Source organism: Lutra lutra, chromosome 5 (genome assembly GCF_902655055.1).
Source record: "Lutra lutra chromosome 5, mLutLut1.2, whole genome shotgun sequence".
Classification (NCBI taxonomy): Eukaryota; Metazoa; Chordata; class Mammalia; order Carnivora; family Mustelidae; genus Lutra; species Lutra lutra.
This window is the reverse complement of record NC_062282.1, coordinates 8,692,602-8,710,859: the sequence shown is the minus strand read 5'-3', so window position 1 is coordinate 8,710,859 and position 18,258 is coordinate 8,692,602. Positions and strand designations below refer to the sequence as shown.

The 18,258-nt window shown below is 45.0% G+C and overlaps 1 protein-coding gene across 3 annotated transcripts in view; it reads left to right on the top strand.

Annotated features, from left to right (window-relative positions):
* The window catches only part of CTNND2 (catenin delta 2), a 915,285-nt gene that overhangs the window by 878,578 nt on the left and 18,449 nt on the right, over positions 1-18,258 (top strand). The gene's annotated exons all lie outside the window — the stretch shown is intronic.

Sequence of the window (18,258 nt, the reverse complement as noted above, 5' to 3'; positions counted from 1 at the left end):
CACGGTTTTAGAAGAGAATTATATGCTATTATTTCATATAGTGTGTGTGCGGGTCAGCTGTGCCAAAGGCTAATGTTAGGGAGAATCACAGAGACATCTAGGACTGCAATAGCAGTATGACTTAGTGAAGAGCATGCCATGTTTCCCTGATAAGAGGTCCTGCTGTGATCCTGTACGTTTCTAGTCTGAACACCATGTAGTAAAATCGCCTCACTCACAGAAATAGCCTTCAGGCGACTCCTAGGACATCACTGTCCCCTGAGTTACCTCAAATTGTCTGATGGCTGCTTCTCCATCCTTCTTGGACTCATCTTCCCATTCATTCTCAAATGTTGACATCCCCCTGGGTTTTGTATCTAGATCTTTCTTATCTCGCACACAACCTCCTCCCCTGGCTTCAGTTACCACCTATGTCTACAAGTCTCCCAAATCTGTTTCTCTATATATCTGGCCACCTGTCAGATAATTTACTCACATTCCCAGAGCACCTTGAACAAAACCAGATCTCACACCAGCCTACGGTTCTGGGTTCGAGTCCTCTTCTTGCAACCTCCCTCCCCTAAACTCGTACTCGGGAACCATCACCGGCTCTCACCTCTCCCTCACGTGTCTGTATCTAGCCCCCCAGAAAGCCCCACACGTCTGCCTCCATCCACTTCTCTCTATGGTCATGGCCAGGAAGCGGGCTTTTTTCCTCTGGATCATTGCCACAGACCCCTAAGTGGGCTCCCCACCTTCAGGCTCCCTCCTCTCCAGGCCAGTCTCCAAAGGACAGCCAGGGGGAGCTTTTTAAAAAGCAAATTTGACTAAATGACTCTTTGGGACCATATCTTCCTGTGGCTCCCTTTGCCTTAGGACAGAGTCCAAACATCTCAACACAGTCCATGAGACCTTCCAGGAGCATCTCATCCCCAGCCCATCCTGGGCCTTCTACCTACATTTGACCACCAGCTATACTGAATCTCTGTGTCCCCTGTTCAGTTTCCCTCCCCCTTCCCGGCCACCCTCCATGGTCTGCCCCACCAGTACTCCAGCACCCTACTTGCCCACCTAATCTTCTTCATTTTTCCTATATTTTTATATTACCTCCCCTGGAAATCATCTCCCTGACCTCTTCACCAGGGCTGCATTAAGGTCATTCCTTAGTAATCCTAAAATGATGGGAAGGTATATTCATTTAAATGAATAAAAAAGTTTTCATTCAAACTTGTAAAGAATGATTTTTAAGCATTATGAATAGAATTATGAGCTTACAGCAAAAAATGTTGCCACAGAAGGTGCTATAATATTTAACATCTAGGTAGGATTTATTTGTACTATTATAGAAAACAATTTTCTTCCTTGGTTCAAATGTTAATTGTGGGAGGATTTGAATTTTGAACTTCTATTACAAGTCATTTCTTAAGAGAAATTGCAATGAAATTTGCCTCCAACTCTAGTACAATTAAAATACCAACTCCTAATGAGCAAAATTCTGAATTCCATGCAAAGTGAGCAAACACTGCATGAAAGAGCCTGCTTTACTATGTGCTAGAAAATAGGAATAAAGAAAATGAAATCATATCTGGCCCACTGGCAAAAATAAAGTAGAGGACTTAACTTCTTTAAAAATTGAAGTTCTCAGTTTACTTGAACTATTTTGATTACTCTGTTCTCCAAACTTCTAATTCCCCTCTTGGCTGCCAGTGTCTGAAGGTTCTGAATGTAACATGCAGCTTAATGACATGGAAAATTGGAATTTATTGCATTCCTAGCCAGTAGAGATCATTGTTTTATTGGTCTTCATGAGGCGTTAGGTCTAAGACCAATTTGGGGGATCTTCCTGAACACAAAATTCAGTAACAGGATTTGACTTTAAAATATATGTGGCCCGTTTTGCTTTCAAGTGTTATTTACTTAGCCATCACTTAAATCCTTAGCTTGTTTACCCCTGGGACTCAGATTTGAATGGGTTTTAGCACACTGTTTTTAGGCTTTGGATCCAGATCTTTCTCCAATTATAGTGAAATAGTATTACATTAATATTTAATCATTAAAAAAGCAAATGAGATCTTCATGTTGGCACACATATTGGGGCAAAATAACCTCTTTATAAGGAATTCTAGCTAGCAAGCCTGGACATTTCACTGGCTGGCGATGAGTTCCCACCTTGGTTGTGGTTGGTCCCTCGGTCATGTTGCCAGCCAGGTGGTTCCCTGCCACCTGCCATGACATCGGTCTCGTGTGGGACTCGTTCCTAGAGCCCCAGCTCAGCACAGCAGGTCCTTGTTATTCTCCAGTGTCTACCTGCCCTTCCAGAACCACGTGCTGGTCTCTGGGTCTTGGCGGTCTCAGCTGGAAAGGCGGCCCCATAAAGACTACCCCAGAGAGTTCTGAAAAAAGCATCAGTAGCAACCTGAAGTCACCCCAGGCCATCCATGTGATGCCAGGGGACCCTCCTCAGGGTGATTACTAAGTGAGACATGGATCTCCAGGTACAGCGGATCTGCTCTGTCCTCTGAGACACAGACATGTCCTGAGATGAAGGGAAGGTAGCAGGAAGGTTCAGGGCACCACAGCGGAAATGCCTCTGAGTACTGGGTACTGAAAGAAGGAGAGCAGGAAGGAGGGAACTTTCTGCTCTTTCATCTGCGTTCTTCTGCCTGGATTTCCTGCTGAGAAAACATGCTGGGCTCTTAAAACAGACCCTGCAAAGTTACCGTGGAAAGGGTAGGGCCGTCCCTACTGATAAGTAGGAGGTCACAATTTTTCCAGTCGAATCAAAGCCAGATTAAATGTCAGAGTCACACTCCTGCTGATAATCTGGGTTAGAAAGCAAACTAAGTCTTCTCCACTAGTGTTCCTTGCCCAGTGTTTTACAGCTGTGCTCCTATAGCGGCCCCCACCCAGAAGATCAGCGTTTTTCACAGTGAGCTTGTGTCTCGAAGAAGGTCAAGCTGCTTGGGCCGAGTTAGGCCACGTTTCTCTGGATAGAGATATTGTATTCATTCTTGCCATTTGGATGAAAGAAGCAGAACATAAAACTATCTTTAAATTCCTTCCTTTTATTGTCAGGAAGATAGACTCTCAGGTTGCGCGCGCCATTCAGCCAGTGACTAATGAGCTTGGGTAGGAGTGGAGTCGTGCCCTTCTCAGCCTGTCTCACATGGGGCTCCCTTCTCTTACCGCTACTATATAGTTTCTTTGGCTCTTGCCACCACCACACTCACAAAACAAGAAATCAGTAAGTAATTATGGATAGGTGAGGGATGCCTGCGGATTTCCTCCGATGTCCAAAACCATAGAGGACGAGAGAGAGTGGACACAGCCTTCTTTCAGAGGCCATGACACGCAGTCTTGATGCCCACAAACGGAAGCCATGGGCTCATGCTTATCCTTTCATCACCCTCATCTTATGAACACAAAAAATCAGTACTGGATCCCACTGAGGACTGGACAGATGTTCTGGAAGATCTGTCAAGAAAAAAACACAACATGGTCAAAATTCAAAATTTTGACCTTTAAGCTTTGTGGTAAAGAGGACTTTTCGCATGTTGCCATTTTGAGAATTAATAGGTTTTCGCTTTGAGAGTATCTCAGATGGTGTTGGAGAAGCCATAAATCCTCTATGATCATAAATTAAACCACTGAATGTAGAGCTGTCATTTTACCAAGGAAATTGCTTGCCAGGAATTTATTAATCTTTCTGCTGTGCCGGAAAATTCTTCACCATGAGATGACTGGAAGGACGTAAGGACATTTGGCCAGATTTTAAAACAACCCAAGTCCGGTGTCCTGAAGACTTATCATAGTAACTCCTCGGGTTCTTTCTGTTCTAAATCACTTGATGTCAAGTTGGGGTAAAAAACAAAAAGGCAGAGGTTAAACTTAGCCCTGGTACTGTCTGCTCCATAAATCCAGGTGTTTGCTTGTTGACATTTGTATTGACAAATAGGTCTTCCTTCATGAGGTCCCCTGACCTCTCTGAGACACTTCTCAGACACTCATCATATGATATCTGTCCAAAAACAAAGGCACAAATGGGAACAGAAGCAAAAATCAATTGTGCAAAAGTAGAAATCGATGCACATGGCAGTTGCTAAACAAGAAGTGACTAAGTTATAGCTCTTCCTGGGATGAATCTCCATGTTGGGCAGTCCTGTAGAGCAGCGCCCAAACTGAACATTTCCTCCATGCCTCCACTTTTCCACAAGACTTTACCCATAACATTTTATACCAAAACCTATGAAAATACCCCAGAGACAAAACACAGGGCAAAAGGATTGAATCAGGTGCTAGAAAACTCACAAAGTTTAATGTAAGTCTGCAAGTATTCTTGTTTTGAACTTGAAGCAATTAACTGTAACCTATGCCACTACCACCACTCCCTACCCCACTTTCTCAGTGGATGGCAGTAGTTGGGATAACATTATGTTTATGTGAGCCTTCATTGCTTGAGCAGGAAGAGTGTGCTTGGTTTCTTCCCCTCTCCCCACCCTCACCTAAGCTGTGTTCCAATGTCACCCACCCACCAGGCTCTGTCAGGGAAGGAGGAAGAGAGGAGAGCAGAGTTGAGCCTGCCCCATGCATTTGTAGCCTGACATTGCTCCACTCTGCTTTCAAGAGATGCTCATGTTCTAGTTCCTTCTTTCATGGGAGCAGTGGTATGGTTTGCTTAGAAGTACCACCTCCCAACTGAGAAACCCCTGTTCTGGAGCTGTCTTCTCCAGCTACCACTCTGATTTCTCCATCAGCCTCAGCCAGGGGGATGCAGATTTTGTGCCCCTGTCACACAAGTAGTTTTGGAAGAGAAAGAGTACACTTTGGGAATACACAGTTCTTCACAGGCCTTGGAAGGGGTCCAGGCAGTGGATAGGTCTGAAACAGAAGGTGTTTGAGCTCCATGGTTGGTCCACCCCTGCCACAGAGTCTGTGTGTCCCCCTGCCCGGGGGCACTGAAGACACCTGGCCCTGCAACCCCCACCCTCCAGAGAGTTCATGGTCACGATGAATAGGTAGTTCACTCTCCATGCTTCAGGAGAGAGAAGATCAGGAACACCCAGTGTGCTGACCACCTCCAAGGAAGCTCTCCCCGCTTGCAAGTTGTTTGACTCTTTCTCAGCCCAATTTTGTAGAATCCAGAAATGAGACGCATGCTAATCCCACAGATTCTATTTTGTCTTTTGTCTCACCTAAGAGTGTAACAGTCCTGGTCTGATGTCACACCTCCCAGATCAGGTATTCTAGCTCCTTCTATCAGTACTCACCATTCTGTGCATTCTCCAGCATTGGTCGGCACTCTGTCCATGCTCCAAGCAGCTGGAAAGGAAAAGAGCAGAGGAGGGCAGAGCTTGAATACTCTCAGGTCTTCATCACGTGGTCAGATCTCCCTGTGGGGGAGCTGGGAATGAGCCTGACTGAAAAAACAGTTTTTATCGCAAAGTGGAAAAAAATGAAAGAAAGGGTCCCTGAGATCCTTACACCTACAACATTCACGTGATGTGGGCACCAACACCAGTGGTCCTTTTGGTATTAGTTTTTATGAAAACCACATTCTTGAGAGATCCCCCAGTGCTTTCATTTAATTGAAAATGCACCTACAATAACCTCCAGTTGGCTTCAATTATAAAAACTGTCCCGAGTCCATGAGTGTCCTTGGTCCATGCAGAGAGACCAGTTCAGTGGGGGAGTGAGGAAGAACTGTAGGTTTTCAGACTCTTTTTGTTGCTTGAGCAGTAGAAAGTACATGAGTGGTGCCCCAGAGAAGAAGTGAGGAGGAAACAGGATGGGGATACACCTCAGATGTGTCCTGTGGTTGCTCCTTGACCTGCGGTAGGTACAGAGCTGCTAACGGGCTGTCCACAGTCCCCTGTGATGAGGCTGAAACCCATAGCATCAGAAATATAACATGCGCACCAACAGTTTTTTCCTCTGTGCCAGTCTGTACTGTCATACCCCCATTGTCTCTCCCTCCTTGTATAATAGCATGTGAATCCTCTTGGGGCCATCTTCTTTGTTTAACTTATTGTATTTTATTTAAATTCATTTAATTAACATATAGTGTATTACTCATTTCAGAGGTAGAGTTCAGTGATTCATCAGTTGCATAGAACACCCAGTGCTCATTACATCACATGGCCTCCTGAATGCCCATCCCCCAGTTAACCCCAACCCCCGACCCATCTCCCCGCAGTAGCCCTCTTCTCCCGCAATGATGTACGTGGGTAGAACTAGAGGGTATTATGCTAACTGAAATAAGGCAATTAAAGAAAGGCAATTATTATATGATCTCACTCATGTGCAATTTAAGAAACAAAACAGGATCATAGGGGAAGGGAGGGAAAAACAAAATAGGATGAAATCAGAGAGGGAGACAAACAGTAAGAGACTCCTAACTATAGGAAACAAACTGGAGCCATCTTCTTAATGACCATTCCTAGTTACTTCATTCATTCAACACATGTTTATTGAGTATCTCATCTACCTTAAACTCCATTTTAGGTATTGGAAATACAGAAGTGAATATCTACATATCAGAGTAACTTTCCACATACATACTAGCACTTTTATGCATTATTTCTTGGTTGCTTTATTTTATGCTTATCTTTCTCTGGTTCTATTCTAAAATATTAAAAAAAATTCTTACTTAATATCCAGGTTTTTTGAAGACTTTTCCTCTTTGAGTGAGAACTCTTCTGTGTTGATTTTCCTCTTGTTTTTTCTGCCTCCCCCGCTGGTCATTCCTGCTCTGTGGGGACACATTCTCTTTGTACTTCTGTCTTAAAAACGAGAAATACCCTCTCCTGACCATCCTCCTCCATTTCCACCTTCCCACTTCCTGTCCTCACATTCCCCGCACTTCACAGACACATTTCTGGAAAATTTGGAGTTCTCACTTTCCGTTTTATGCTTCAACCCCTGAGGTCTGACATGATGATGCCTGCTGTCCCCACGCCTCTGTTGAAATTGCTCCTAATTGCGGTGTTCAACTAGCTCCATTGTCTATATTCATCAGGGAAGGCTTCCAGCTGTAACAAGCAGACCTAAACATGCAGTGATGCCACGTGATAGATTATTTTCCTGCTCATGCAACCATCTGGACAGGTGTCCATGCAGGCAGCTCAGCTCTTCTCTGCACATTCAGGAGCCCAGAGTCCCCACCGCCTGCTATAAGGTCCGCCACCGTACCTGGTGATGGCCCATCCCCATCCCCTCATGTTCCATGGGTGAGACCTCCATCAAATGGCCATACGCAACTGCAAGGAAAGCCAGGACATGGGGCCTAGATGTGAGTCCGGGAACAAAAGGAAGTGGATTTGGAAGAGCAGTGAGCAGTCCTGGCCACATCCTCCTCCCTTACGTGATCTCCACCAGCCCTTCTGCCACCATGCTTTCCAGCCTGGTTTTTATCCAACCTTGTAAGACCCTCCACCTCAGGTTTTTTTTGTTTTTGTTTTTTTGTTTTAGTTTTTGTTTTTTTTACAGACTCCTGATCTTCCCTGAGACTTCTTTGTTTTCCACGCTCTACCTTCTATTGTAGATGATCTCATCTGCTCTCATGCTCTTAGAACACAATTGAATGCCAATGGCGTCCATGTCTATTTCTCTATATGGTCTTCACTCCTAATTCAAAGTTTGTATTTAGAGTCACGTGTGATGTCTCCACGTCAGTGGATGACAAGTTCTGACAGGGCACACACCTGACAAGCGGCTCTTCAGACCTTCCCCGAATCCATTGTTCTCGCTTCATTGCCCATCTCAGCAAATAGCACCTAGCCTACCTGGTTGTTCTTTTCAGAAATCCAGTAGTTATCTAAGTGTACATCTTCCTCCCTTATCTCCACCATATTTTGCACCAAGACCTGTGGAGTGTACCTCTCCTGTCTTTATTTCCATCATCATCTGTCACTAGTGCTGGTCCGATTACTGCCTGATTGGTTTTGTGGAATCTACTTTACCATCTTCAATCTAATTTTCCATTAAGCATTCCGAATCCACTTTGATAAATCCAAATCTAACCTCCTCAGTGTCCTGGTTAAAAGTCTTCAGTAGCTTCCAGTGTCTCTCTTACCCATCTCTTTAAGCTCACCTCCCTCTACCCTCCCCTCAATCACTTTCTTTCAGCCACACTGTCTTGCCTTGTTCTTCCTGGCAGACGCAAGGCTGTGCCAACCTAACGGCCTTTGCACTGCCCGGGCACAGAAAAATGCCTTCCCTCCTCTCCTACCAAACCTGGCTCTTTCCATCTCAGTTTAACTGTCACTGGTTCAAGGAAAGCTCCCTCTCTCCAATCCTCTAAGGCTGGGAAAGAGCCCTTTCCTTAATGTGTACTTTTTCTTCATGGCTCTTACTGAAAATGTAACATGATGCGATCACATTTTAAATGTCCATCTCCCCTCCATCTCCCTCTCAGGAGTCCTTCCTACCTCCCTCTGCTCTAGCTGCATTCTCAGCACAGTTCCAGGTACTTATTCCTATTTCTGAAATAACTCCAACAAGGCCACTACCCCAGGGTTGAAGCTTAGCAGAAGACACACACAGTGACTCTTCTTCCTTGTCCATGGTCTGCAGCGCTTTCAAGTAGGGTGGAATGTGAGACCTCGAGGTTAGGCCCTGGGGTGAGCTTTGAACTTACTGACCACTGATGAGTACAGATATAAGAGACTTGACTTTTCAGATGTCAGAGTGGGGCATTCTAGAAGTGAGCCATTTAGATTCATTAAACCTAAAGACTGGACTTTCTTCTATTCGCCCCAAATTTAACTCTGCGGCACTAACTAGAACACAAAGTGCATTCATTCTTAAAGATCATCCACCTCAGACCTTTGTTTTAAGGCCTCAGAAGTGACATCATGAAACAAAAGACCAAATTGGTCTTTATTCCATTTCCTGTGTGTTTTTCCCGCATTCCATCGGTACTGGCTAACTCCTGGTAGTTAACAATGGTATGCTTTCTTTGACCAAATTACATACATTTCTTTCCAACTTGTCAAATCTTGGTGATACTGATTCTTTAGAATTAGGCCCATGGCAGTAAATTAAATTCCTGAAACGCATGTACGTGGTATTTGCTTTTTGAAAGATGGTACAAGTTTCGCCCAGATCCAAAAGTAGAGTGCTCCTACGAAACTGTTCTAAGTGAAACCGCATAAAGTGAAGGAGCAATTATCATTTCATAAAAGCCAAAATCCTCATCAGATTTCTTTCAGTTAGTGAAAACAGGTTACTAAAATAGGTCTTTCATAAGAGAAAAGTGGCATAAAGTGAACTTTCGGATAGTGGGGAGAACCTGTACTATGGAAGACTCTTTCCACATTTACTGTACCTTTAAGCATCCGAATCAACTTAATTAAATTCCATTAGAAGCACCAGAGCTGAAACAAACTAATATGAAAACAACTGGTACGCCAGGAGGTATTTATTTCTGTATTAAACTGCAAATACTCCCTCTTGGCCCTTAAGATTTCACTTCAGTATTTAACTCTACCAGCTTTTGCTGTAGAATTGTTGAAGGAATTCATTTTAATGAATCTTTAACAAACATTTCACCTTAGAAAGAGGCGGAAGCTTGTTTTATTAGAGCAAAGGGAAGCTGAAGTTTCACTGACATGGAAAAATCTGGCTTCGGTTTCAGTCGCACAGACTGTGGGTACTTCAGCTTTTTTTCTACATAATACCTTTTACTGAAATTAGTGTGTCTGCATAAGGACCACTAATCTGGAATCTCTTCTTTCTCTGCTTCATGTGTGATGACATTAATAGGTTTTGTCCACTGAAAAATGACTAGAAAACCAGCACAAATTGTGAGCAATCAGGTTTTTCATAAGTGAGCCGTAATATCTTAACTGGTTACCTTTTTCAGAGGATGACAACATGTCTTGTTTTGACTTTCATCTGAAATATAGGTTCCTGATGAAGAAGTCCCGTTAGTGAATGCGGTTAACAAGCTCTAAGAGTTCGAGTTTGAATGAGTGGATGAGCTTGGGTTGCTGAAAGCCCAAAGGATTTCTACCACACTTTCTTTCTATCTCAAGTCACTCACAGCAAATTAGAATTGACAGGTTTTATGGACTGAGAGCCTTCAAGGACAGCTAACGTCAAAAACTTGTGCTTGTTACTCCAGAATCGAATAGGCTCTGTGTGCCCACTGAGAAATCCTTGTCTAGAGGCAGAGAAAATCTCACCAGATTAAGGAGGTTCTGGAGCTGTTTTCAAAAAGGAGGAAAAACGCCAATGAACATATACTGCGGGACTCACCATGTCCTATTATATATTTTTGGTCCCAACAGAGATCTGTCTCAGGGCAAATCACAGCTCTTTTCCATTTTCAAGGTTAATTATTTATTGAAGCTTTTGTCCAAGTCAGAGATGTCACTTAGCATGAGAAAAGATTCGTTAACTCTGAACCCTAAGCGTAGAAGATAAAACCTCCAGAATGCACTTTGGAAAGGGACCTGTAAATGGGAACATCACATTTAACGTATCATTAAATGGACATTCAGGAACCACGTCACCCTCCACCCCAAAGAGCACCCTCTTGCAGAGGTCAGAGACCACAGAGGAACTTAGGAGAAACTCCATTTCCTCCTATGGCATCACCTAAAGCCCATGACTGAGGATTTAACCCCTTTCTCTCTCTCTAATCACCAAATCCTCTGGACAGCCCCTGAGGTGTTTTCTCTGCCTCTCCCCGATCTCTGTAAACCCAAGTATACAGACAGAGCAACCTCTCTCCCTTATCCTTTCCATCCTCTTCCCTCTGCCTCAGGACAGTGTCTTTCTGTCCTGTACCTCACTTCTCTGATTCAGCATGGGGGCCTGGGGCATGGGGGCTCAGCTGGGTGACAGGATGCTCCCTGGCAGTTCGGGTTAGGGGGACCTGGGCTGGGGGGGCAGTAAATCTGTGAACACTCCCCGTGGTTCCACGTCATTCCATCTTACCAGACTATACCCCACAGCCCGCGTAGGCACGCCCTGCATCCCGCTTTCTTTCTGGGGCAGTGACTCTGGGTGCCCGTCTTCTGAGGCCAGGAATGTCCCCACGGGTGACCCACTCAGACACCAGCCCTTCGGTCTGCGGGGGTTCACGTTCCGGCAGTAGGCGTGGACTTTGGCATCCAACTTCAAAAGAAATCAGAGCAAAGCTAACGGATAACAGGAGGCGCTCTTCCCTTCTCCCCTTTCTTCCTGGCTCTGGGAAGGATTAGCATTTGCAGGGACTGGGGCCTGAGCTGTGGAGAGGGGCTGGTGTTGTCTGAGCTGCAGGATGCAGACAGCCGGAGACATGGGAGGTGCAGTCCATGCTCAGGTGCATGCTGTGATGGGGTCGGCTCCGATCGAGCCAGATGCGACAGGTAGGATTGTGTTTCAAATAATCTACAAGACTGCGCAATGGGCAGGCAGTTTCATAATACCTCACCCCGAAACAGCAGCAGCTGAAGGAAATGTTATCGTTGAATGGAGCAGGCAAGCCGGAGGCCCTTTTTTTTTTTTTTTTTAAGGACCATTTTACCTAAACTAAGCCAACCTTCAGCGCAGCAATGAGCATGTCATAAAAGACAGATATGCCCACAGCAGATGATGATACTGGCAAGGTCACTCAAAGCTAAAACTTAAAAAAAAAAAAAAAAAAAAAAAAAAAAATCGTAAAGTTCTGATCACCTTCGTTTGTTACGGGACAATAGAGTAGAGAAACTATAGAGGCCAGCTGCAGAGCCAATGACATGATCATTTGTTTTCCAGTAATTAATGCAGGCATTTTAAATCACTGGATCCAACAAGAACTTATCGAGCATCTCTGTGTTGCAGGCATTGTGCCAGGGACCAGGGCTTCAGAAATAAATAAAGCCCAAGAGCGCTTCTCTGACTACAGTGGTCTATAGTGTGGTCTCCAAGTGGTTTGTTCACAGTGGGCGGGGAAAAAAAATGCAGCCAAAGCTGCCCTGAACCTCGCAGGCGTGCTTCCTTGAGCAGTGGGGATTTAATGAGCATATAGTGCCTGCTTCCTGTTTACGCAGCACGGTAGTGGGTAGGGTAAGTGACACTCAACCGGGGGCCGCAGGGTAGGGGCGGTGCGGGGTGGCGGAGCTGTCTGATCAGAGGTGTGGACGTGTGACGTTCAATCACATGGCCCGTGGTTGCTGGGTCATCAGGTATGGTTGGGGCTCAGGGTTGTGTGTATGTGGCAGCTCTCTGCTCGGAGGCTGGGACCTACTGTTGTTCCTTAGAAGTCAGCCTTGAGAACGCCTTACCTGACATTCTCCAGTGGACTCAGAGACTTCAGGGCCTCCTAGGATTTAGCACTTGAAAACGCACTCTCGTTGGGTACAGCGGCCTGTGCACGGAGACCCCAAGCCGGGGGGTTCTCCGCCCTGCTCTTCAGTCACATCACCCCCGGGGCTTTTGAAAACAGAAACTCAGAACAATCCGGACAGGATCTCAGGGCCTGAGGCCCAGGAATTACTGTTTTCAAAAGTCTCCAAGCTGATTATTTTTGCCCTTGATTTATGAAAAAGAAACCAAGGCAGAGCTCACCAGTAATCGTGATACTGACACTGACCGGGGGAGAAGAGCTAACTCTCCTGGTGGCCTTTTCATCTCAGCCCTCTGCCCACAGAGACACCCAAGGTCAAAGCAGTTTTCAGCCTTGGCCCGCAGCTCTGGCTTGTCTCTGCACGCAGACCTAACGGATTCATGTGCTGATCTGCACTCAGTGCCCTCGGCATTGTCCAGAATAAGAAGCCACGGGGCAAGTGTGTGTCATGCTAACCTCATGTGGACCAGTGTGGAAGCCGCTCTGTCTCTTCCTCTGAAATCTTCCCGTGGAAGTCTTTCCTGTAGCACAGTCTTGTTGGAGATGTTTCCAGAAAGGGCAAAAACATAAAATGCTGCACATTCGGAGTCCTTCAGTACTTAAGGGGAAGATGCGTAGGGACGGAACAGAGTGACCAGCAGGTGGACATACAGTGAAGACCAAACCATTTCGAGCCCACGAAGAACAACTCTACCTTGATTCTCACACCCCCTGGACCATTGAGCACACCGACATGGAGGGTCGTAGCTTTGGGGAATAATAGAGTTTCAAAGAAGCAGGTTGGGAACTTTAACACAGAAGCTGAAATGGGCTGGAAGGACAGTAAAAGGAGAAGATAAAGAAAATCAGATTATTCCTGGTGGCAATTTAAAGTTCAATGACTTTGAACTCCTCTTCTCTTTCGGATTTCTATCTCTATCTACTCGGAACAATTTAACAACCTCCAGTTTTAAGTTTAATGTGTTAAAAATAAAAACCAATTTGAGGTGCAGATATCATATCACATTTTTGACAGCTTGGCTGGATCTTAAGCTGAAGGGCACCAACGTCTCGGTCATTCTGCTGGAGGTGAAAGATAGATATTAAAAGGGTCCCTTATCGTCCATATTAAGGATTAACAGCCCTCTCCCAGGTGCTGTGACTATTCTTCATTCTGTTTTTCCTTCCCTGAGGTTTCTTATCAAACCTCTAGAAGGCAAAGGGATGAAGTGAAGGGGGTGGTGGGTTGAGCTGCTGATAGAAAAAATTTCAGGAAAACACTTCTAGTCTACAGTGAGTTAAACTTTTAAGAAGAGGGACGCCTGGGTGGCTCACTGGGTTAAGGCCTCTGCCTTCGGCTCAGGTCATGATCTCGGGGTCCTGGGATCGAGCCCCGCATCGGGTTCTCTGCTCAGCGGGGAGCCTGCTTCCCTCTCTCTCTCTCTCTCTCTCTCTACCTGCCTCTCTGCCTACCTGTGATCTCTGTCTGTCAAGTAGATAGATAGAATCTTTAGAAAAAAAAAAAAACTTTTAAGAAGAAAAACTAGGGATCAAAGAGGCAAATGATGTAAAAAAAAAAAAATGTGTGCCCAAGTTGTCTTTATTTATAGCCACTTTCAAGCCTTCCTGAGTGACACTGAGACATAAATGAATAATGCATTGATTGCAAGCCAGCTAGCTAACGAGTATGTACATGGCTAGTTGGATAAAAGGAATGTTAGCTTAGCAATAACTTCCCAAAGAAAATATATCTTTATATCCCTTCTTCTTTGGAAAGCAAAGCGGATTTTTCAGTTGAATGCCAAGAAAATTCACACAGGAAAAGATGTGGAGGGTCCTGAGACTTATCCTCAAGGTAACTAATTATTCAGTGTAACTTATTGATTGATCTGCACTTTCCTGTCTAGCATTGGATACACTGCTTTCCATAATACTGGGGAATTCCTAGCACAGAATTAAAACTGCGGGGCCCCTCCTGGGCATTGTTGAACATAGTAGCAGTGTGGCAGTTCCATGTTTCCATCAGGGCACCTCTGCTCTGCATCAGCAAATGAGAGGGAAGATGGCCATAAGCAAGAGTCAGGTTGAAACTGCTCTCATCAAGAACCTTCATTGGGTTTCCACTTGGCCCTGTTCCCTAAGCGCCCCCTTGACACCTCCATTAAAGTCTCTGTGCCCATATGCATACAATCAAGGGCCACATGCAGAGGTGTCAGACCTGGGTGGCATTCTCGATACCTCTAAACATGCTCTATGTCATCCTCAAGTATGTGCTGATCCCATCCCTCACAGACAGGTCATCTGCAAGTCGCCCTCAGCCATGCCTTTGTATGCCTGGAATTGGGTCTTATGAAGGAGCATTTTTGGTGCATCTTATTAGGGTTTCTTCCTTCCTAAGCAGTTTTAGTATTATACCCACCTTCCTGACATTTCCAGAGATGGAAGTACTTGCATGGTCCTGGTGTAATCGAAGCATCATGGAATCCGAACCGCTGAACGAAACACATCTCCCATCATCTGTGTAAGAGATGCTGACTCATCCATCGCTGTCTCGCCAAGATAAACCAAACCCAACCTAAAGTCATGCCACATTGATGCCTAGAGTCTCGTTTGGTCTTAGAACATATGAAATATTAGCTGATGTTCTTATCATGAAAACACTTTGCCCTTGATGACATATGGAGTCATGACTTATTCATGACTAAAGAAGCCAAGGTTTTGATTAAAGCAGTTCCCTGAGCCATTGCTTGGAACCCCAGAGCGTATCTTCTAAACTGTGAGACAAACTTAACATGATCCACTTCTGTTGGTCATATTTAAGGACATTTTGTGGTCAACTAAGCATTACCTTCAGAAGAAAGGAACGCCTGTTGAAATAATTTTTCAAATTGTTCCCAGATATGAATAATGGATGCACATACACTTTCTAAAAAAAGATTTTATTTATTTATTTGACAGAGAAAGAGAGAGCAGCAGCAGAAGGAGAGAGAGAAGTAGACTCCCCACTGAGCAGGGAGCCTGATGCTGGGCTCAATCCCAGGTCCCTGGGCTCATGACCTGAGCTGAAGGCAGACGCTTAACCGACTGAGCCACCCAGGCACCCTGCGTATACATTTTTGGTTTTGGTTTTGGTTTTTTTAAGACTTTATTTATTCATTTGAGAAACAGAGACAGAGAGAGCATAAGCAGGTGGAGAGGTAGAGGGAGAGGAGGGAGAAGCAGATTCCCCACTGAGCTGGGAGCCAGACATGGGGCTCGATCCCAGAACCTGGGAATCATGACCTGAGCTGAAAGCAGATGCTTAACCATCTGAGCCACTCAGACACCCACCCCCCATATACACTTTTGAAATGGTTCCCATCCTGCACATGCTTTTGTAAGACGCCAGGCTGTGGTTACCTTGCCCCGCCAAGAACCATTTCATACCTTTTCTTCTTCCTCTCTCTGTCCCCTTCCTCCCTTCCCTTCCTCCCTCCTATTCTTTAAGCTCCAATCTTCCTCACACTCAGCAGATGACCTCACTTCTCACCCCACCTGGAGAACATGCAAGAAAATACAAGAGAACATCCTCATCTGCCTGCTACCAAATCTCCGTGTTCTTCCTATGGCTATGGCCACACAGCCCAGCTGTCCTCCTTCTTCTGGTCCAAGAGCAGACCACGTGGTCTTCTCATGGTCCACGAGCCCCTTGTTCCCTAATCTTCCAAGCAGTCCCTCCTGAAATTCCCTCCTGCAACTGCTCGCTTCCTCTGTGGCATCGCCAGCTCTTTGGTCCTGTCTGTTGAGTCACTCCCAATGGCGAATGAAACGCTCTATCTCCCAGGTGATCTCTGAAGACATCTCTTGGTCACTCAATCTCTCCAAGCTCCATTTCTCCACTCTCTGTAATAATAAAACTCTGTCAAAGTGGCCAGATCTTACTCTTCCTTTCATCAATTTTCATTATCTTTGGAACCCACCTGAGTTAGACATATGCCGACCTGACCAAAGAAAGTACTTTTGTCCCATCATGATGGCTTACATGTTCCCCAGGCTGGTGGTCAGTTCCTGGTCCTGCCTATCATCCAGTTGGTCTCCTTCTCCTTTATGCATCCACTTTCCTTGTCTTGCCTGACCTCACACCCTCCTGGCCCTCCTTCCAGATCTCTTTGTCCCTTCTCAGGCTCCTCTGAATCTTCTTTTGCACACCCCTTACATATTAGAGTGTCCCAGGGCTCGCCCAGTGTCTCGTGCTTGCCGTTATTTTCATTCATGTTTCTTTCCGTTCCCCTTGTTCTAAATAACAACTCTATGCTGAACTCCAAAATGTTATCTCCAGCCCTGACATTGCTCCTGAAATCCCGATTTGCAGATTCTGCTTTATTCTGCATCTTCTCTTTCATGTCCAATAGACATCTCTACCCATCTTGTCCCAAATGGCAGTATTGATTTCACCACCGAAAGCTATTTCTCTCCCAAGTATTCCTTATCTCAGTGAATGGCAACTCCAGTCTCCTGTGGTTCACACCAGAAGCCTGGGGTAAAGCTTGATTTCTCTCTCCTTCACCCAATAGCCAAGTCATCAGCAAATCCTCCAACACAGATGCCTAATCTGCCCATAGCTCATCATCGGCCCCCATCCAAGCCAGGATTGTGTCTCCCTCCTCCAGTGGAATAGCTTCTTATTTGGTATCCCTGGTTCTATTCTACTCTCCCCAAACTCTTCTAGACACTCAGAAGGCTTCTCGATTTCTTGGTGCCCCTTGGTCACTCCTCAGCCATGGAGACTTCCGATGGCTCTCATCTGGTGTAGCCCGTGTCCACCTGCCTTCACATCTGCTCTTCCCTTGGCTTGGGTATCTGGTCCTTGTCATCCTCCAGGTCTCTGCTGCAAAGCTAATTGATCCCAGAGTGACACACATTCCATTGCCACATCCCATAATCTAAAAACACTAGTATTTTCCGACCTGAATTCCTTGATCCGCTCACCTTCAAGTACTTGTAAGTGTGCCACATTTCAGTATCACTGTTTCTTTACTTGCTTAGTGTTTGACTTTAGGTGGCCTATTAACTGTCTAAGCCTCAGTAAAATGGGATGCTAATAGCATCCAGCCCATGAGATTGTTGAGAAAATATCGCCTTGTAGTAAATTCTCAATTAAGAGCTAAGTAATAGTTTTAAAATAGCATACGTCTAACCTTGGCTTTATCCTACCAGCCAAACAGAATAAGAATCAGAATTAGAGAAACAAAGACACAAATACTGAAATGAGTATGAATTTTGTTCTTCATTAACTTCCATCTATTTCTGCCTGCAATTATTCTTTAATAGAACGTTGAGTCCCTTAAAAGTCTAAATATAACCAAAAAAAAAAAAAAAAAAGGCCCGAAGAGTTTCACTGGTTGCCTTTGTGACGCAGGAATGGGATGGGGGGTGAAGGAACAGACGGGTCTTCTCTTCCTTGGGGTAGTGTCACTGCCATTTGACATCTGACTTTGATATATATAAATTGAATTAAAGGGGAGAAAACACTGGAAGGAGTTATTGTGGCGTGTTAACAGGAGTTCTGGGGCAGGGTGGAACTACTGACAGTTTTTTTTTTTTTCTTTATGGTTTCTAAATTCATGAAAGGATCCACAATGTATGTCTTTGGTTTTTAAAATGAAAACCAGTATATGTGTCTTATTGCATATTTACTGGATATTAGAAGGCTTAATACAGGGGTGCCTGGGTGGCTCAGCCAGTTAAGCATCTGCCTTTGGCTCAGGTCATGATCCCAGGGTCCTGGGATCAAGTCCCATTTCAGGCTCCCCACTCAGTGGGGAGTCTGATTCTCTCCCTCTCTCTGACCCTTCCTCCTGCTTGTGCACTCGCTCGCTCACTCTCTGATGTCTAATGTCTGATGTCTAATGAATAAATTTTAAAAATCTTTATAAAAGAGAAGGCTTAATGGAGGATTAGTTGGTAAGACACATTTTGTATGGACTCTAAAGTGAAAAATACAGTTG